The following is a 5,557-nucleotide window of genomic DNA, read 5'->3' as shown; positions in this document are numbered from 1 at the left end:
CAACAATATAGCGAAAAATAGCTACTTTAGCAAAAACAGGCAAAATTGGAGGGAATTGGGCAGCCTATGTTCGCAAAAGTGTCCAAATTTTAGCTGCAAAATAAAAGTACAAGCTATGTATCATTTTCTTTGCGCTATGTATCAAGAACCTGCTGGTTTTTTGATTTCGCAACGTAATTTGATTTCGCACAATAATCTTCAATTAAGCCTAAATTAATGCGCGTTTTTGAGCATTAAAGTGGTTATTAAAGCTTTATTACACTCAATTGTACTTATTACGACTTTTTTTAAAACTTATCAGAGGGATCCTACCCGGTTCATTGAATCTACACCTGTCCCACATAACAAAAAACCTTCATTGAGCGCGGGATTTTTCGAAAAAAAAATCTGTTTTTGTGGCACTGGGATGTACATCACATATTTCATAAAATAGATTCGACAGTGAAAATAGATTTGGCCAAAAAATAGATCTGACTAGTGCAAATAGAGTCGGGCAGTCCCATTTTGACAAACGAAGCCTTAATTGAGCGAGGGATTTTTTGGGAAAAGATTAGTTTTTGAGGCACTGGGACGTACTTCATATGTTTCAAGAAGTAGATTCGACAATTGAAAAGAGATTTGGCCAATGGAAAAAGATTTGGAAACAGATTCGGCCAGTTACACATTGACAAACAAAGCCTTTTTTCAGAGAAGGATTTTTCGAAAAAAAATCAGTTTTTGTGGCACTGGGACGTACATCAGATTTTTGGAATAAAATTTACACTTTTGCCACAAGAGCAACACTTTAAGCACTTTGTAAAAAAACACTTTAAACACTTTGCCAACTGTTAAAAACTAGCACTCTTTGCTACAGACGGCCAAACATAGTTTGAAAAGATTTTTTCCCGACAAAATTAAAAAAGTTAAAACTTCCACACACTTTTCAAAACCATTATTTCTCGCTTTTTGAGCACATCAACTAAATCCATCCACTTTGTAGTAATGAATCAAAGTCCAAAAACAATGAAAAAGTGATTAAGAGCGAGATTTGGAAGCTTGTAAAATCAGAAGACGTTTCCGAAGAAATTTTGACAACGAAAGACAAATCCTGTCTTCCATATAGTAAAAATTGAGCAGCCGAAAAAATAAAACCAAAAACAATACAACAAAAAAGGCCAATAAACTTTTGGATTAGTTTGCAATTTAAAATTATTGTTCAGTGAATTAAAAACAGAAAAAAATAAGTTTGAATTTTTTTCTGTAATATTCCTCTACATTTTTTATCATAATTGGCGGATTTTCCCTTCCTGGATAACAAAACCGCTGGTTTCTATATCAGTGCCCCTACGTATAGTGTCCCCAAATTTGCCAGTCCGACATTGATAAGCAAGCCCCTTTCTGAGCAAGGGATTTTTCGGAAAAAAGCCAGTGGCTCGGAGTTCTGAATTCGTCTTTTAATTTGTTTGTATTTAAATCGCTCTAAATCCCTTAAAGCTTCAAATAAACATTGAACAAAATGCTTATTACAGAGTAATAAATCAATTTTGCATTCTCAAAATGCGCGCTTTTACTTAGGCTTAATTAAGAATTAGAGATACTTTTAATGCGAATAATAGATATCTAAAATCAATGAAAACGCTCTGCAAGACTTATCACCTATTTTACAATTTTCAGGTTCTTTCATTTCGCAAAAATGGCGAAACCCCTCTTCCGAAAATAAGGAACAAAGGATTTCATCTAATTTCCTCCATTTAATTGATCGAATTTTCGATCAAATTTTTTTAGGCGGAAATTTTGGGGTATACATCTGCGGTCTAATGTGGATCATTTTCTTCCAAATTCTTAAAGGCAAATTTCGAAAAAAAATTGACGGTACTCAGTAAAATCTGAAAACATTGCTGGTGATTGGTGGTAACAAAATGTTCTGAATTTGTCTCAATTGATTGTGTAGTCAAACTAGTAAATGTTTTTTTCTTTATCTCATTTTGCAAAAGCGTCATTTTAATATCCATACCGCTTATTTTGAAATTTGGCCTCAGAAGAACAAACTTCATGTTTTCATCCTGCTAAACTCTTTCGAGCAATATCTGGTTGACCCTAATGTTGTCTGACTTCGATGTAAAGTAAATTTTTAATATAAATTGCGGTTTTACTAACTTAAGAGTTAAACTTTTAGAGACAAAATCTCATCCTCAATAAATGTTTGATTTATAGTCAAGATTTTTTTTTGTTTTTCAAACTGATTACGTTTCAGGCGATTTCATGATTTTGTTTGAAAATTACGCACTTTTACTTGATCTCATCGTTGATGGTGATGTCAAAATTTGCGGTTTTTGGTTCCGACACGACTTGTTGGTGGAGGAATTATATACTCAAAAGTGTTTTCTTTCAGACAATTTGGTCGATCGATAAACTCATTATATAAAAATGTGAGTGGTATCATTAAAGAGCTCGTGCAGCAGATCATAATTGTGGGATTTCCCTTTCTGGTTAACAAAACCGCTGGTTTCTATATATCAGTGCCCCTACTTATAGTGCCCCTTAAATTGCCAGTCCAACATTGATATACAAGCCCTTTTTTGAGGGAGAGATTTTTCGGAAAAAAAAACAAATGGCTCGGCTTTTCGACTTCATCGGTTAATTGATTTGTATTTAAATCGCTCTAAGTCTTTAAAAGCTTCAAAAAAAAATCTTGAACAAAGTGCTTATTAAACAGTAATAAATCAATTTTGCATTCTCAAAATGCGCGCTTTTACTTAGGCTTAATTAAGGATTAGAGATACTTTTAATTCGAATAATAGATACCTAAAATGAGTGAAAACGCTCTGCAAGTTTTATCGCCTGTGTTACAATTTTCAGGTTATTTCATTTCTTCTTCCAAAAATAAGGTACAAAGGGTGTCAACTAATTTCCTTTATTTTATTCATCTAACTTTCGATCAATTTTTTCGAAGGCAGAAATTTTGGTGTATACCTCTGCGGTGTAATGTGGATCATTTTCTTCCGAAATCTGAAAGCCATATTTTGATGCGGTCCAATGAAGCCCAATGAAGAAGAAATTTGTTATCGAGTGATCACATTTGTTCTCTTTTGGATTCTACTCTGATTTTTTGTAATTTTGAATGAAATTTTGATCTTCCTTATGAGATTTTACGAAAGTTTTGCAGACCTTTAGCATTAACTCAGTGACTAAAAAATGCAGTAGGCTCAATAATGAGCTTCAGCTGAACTTATCTAGTGCTTCGTGTGGACAGCAAATGGCTGTTAAGACATTAAAAGTAGTTTTTCGAATATATTTGAACTTTAACTGACATTAATTTTTTCTGTTAAAAAGTCTGTTGTTTTCAGTAATAACACGACCTCTTTCTTTTCCATTGCAACAAAAATATTCTGGATAGCGATAGGGATTCCTACCTATCGGTTATGACTTCGATGGCACGAGTTTTCATAATTTTTATATTTTCAGGATAATTTTTTCTCATTATTGTGGTCCCTTTTGAAATCTTATATTATTATCAAAATACTGATGGTTCTCATTTGCTTAGGAAAAACATTGAATGGATCATAGAGAAAGTTTTCAGAGAAAAACTTATGATTTAAATGTCTTAGACAATTTCTTCTCGCACTTTTCTATTGCTTTTTGGTTTTTGCCCGTATTTGTTTTTTTTCAAAACGGTAAGACTTATTATGATGTCTTATTGATGACTTAAGATTGAAAATCTTTATAGTCTTACCATTGAGGTAAACTTTACATGATTTATTGATTTTCTTTGGAAGCTATTGAATTTAATGTCGTTGGTATTACGTGTTTTTTGTAAAAGTTTCGTGTTTTTAGTATACTTGTTCATATTTGCTGAATTTTTTTTTGAACAAAGAGGTATCCTATTCCAAAAAAATAATTGAAGATAGAAAGTTTTTACTTTAATAGCATTAACTCAGTGACAACGAAATGCAGTAGGCTCAATAATGAGCTTCAATTGAACCTATCTAGCGCTTTGTCCGGACAGCAAATGGCTGTTAAGTCATTAAAAGTAACTTTTCAAATTTTTTTGAACTTTAATCGACATTAATCCTTTTTGTTAAAATTCTGTCGTTTTCAGTAATAACAGGACCTCTTTCTTTTCCAATGCTACAAAAATATTCTGGATAGCGATAGGGATTCCTAACTATCGGTTATGACTTCGATGCCACAAGTTTTTTTTTGTTTTCAGGATAATTTTTCTCATTATTGTGGTTCCCGTTGACAACTTATATTTTTATCATAATACTGATAGTTCTCATTTGCTTAGGAAAAACATTGAATGGATCAGAGAAAAAGGTTTCAGAGAGAAGCTAATTGTTTAAATGGCTTAGACAATTTTTTCTCGCAATTTCTTGTTGATTTTTTGGTTTTTTGCCTGTGTTTGTTGTTGTTTTCAGACACAACTGTAAGACCTATGGTGATGCCCTAATAATGACTTATGAATGACAATTTTTATAGTTTTCCCATCGAGACAAATCTTAGCGTATTTTTTTTATTTTCTTGGAAAGCTATTGAATTTATTGTCTTTGGTATTACGTGTTTTTCGTTAAAAAAAATAGTGGTTTTAATATTCTTGTTCATAGGTGTTGATTTTTTGAGGTCAGTTTTTTTCAACGAAGAGGCATCCCATTGTTGTTAAAAAATAATTGAAGATAGAGTTTTTCCAGAAAAGGTCAATATTAAAGTCTTCGACACTTTTCTCCCTCTTTTTTACTTTGCTCTTTTTGACAGTTTTTTGTTCTTTTTGTGGTCGAAATTAGTGAGATGTCTCAAAAGCTTCCAACTGAGGACTGAATGAATGATGTTAATCAATGACGTCAGTTTATAGCGAATAGACTTGAAGTTTATAAGTCCAAAAACATTGAAGAAGTGATAAAGAACGAGATTTTGAAGCTTGTAAAATCAGAAGACTTTTCTGAGGGAAGAATTTTTGACAACAAAAGATAACTCGTGTCTTCCAGGTTACAATGTAGTAAAAATTGAGAAACCGAAAAAAAAACTTGATTCAAAAACTCGAGTAAACTTTTTGATTAGTTTGCAATTTAAAATTATTGCTCAGTGAAATAAAAACAGAAAAAAAAATAGTTTTTTTTTTCTAAAAAATCAATCAAAATTTTTTGATCATAATTGTCGGATTTTCCCCCCTGGTTAACAAAACCGCTGGTTTCTATATCAGCGCCTCTACTTATAGTGCCCATGAGTTTACCAGTCCAACATTGATATAAAAGCCCTTTTTTGAGCGAGGGTTTTTTCGGAAAATAACAATGGCTCGGCTTTTCGACTTTATCCTTAAAATTGTTCGTAATTAAATCGCTTTAAAGCTTTAAAAGTTTCAATTATATCTTTATTAAGGTGATTATTACAGGGTATCGGATGCTTTTAAGGCAAATAATAGATTAAAAAAATGAGCGGAAACATGCTACAAGACTTGTCATCTATTTTAAAATTTTAACTATCTTTCATTTCTCAAAAATGTCGAAACCCTTTTCCAAAAAATAAAATACAGAGGATGTCAACTAATTTTGTTTAATTTTGGGGTATACTTCTGCGGTGTAAT

This window comes from Convolutriloba macropyga, chromosome 9 (assembly GCF_964194025.1).
Source record: "Convolutriloba macropyga chromosome 9, txConMacr16.3, whole genome shotgun sequence".
NCBI classification, from domain to species: domain Eukaryota; kingdom Metazoa; phylum Xenacoelomorpha; order Acoela; family Convolutidae; genus Convolutriloba; species Convolutriloba macropyga.
Note: the sequence above shows the minus strand (reverse complement) of the source record.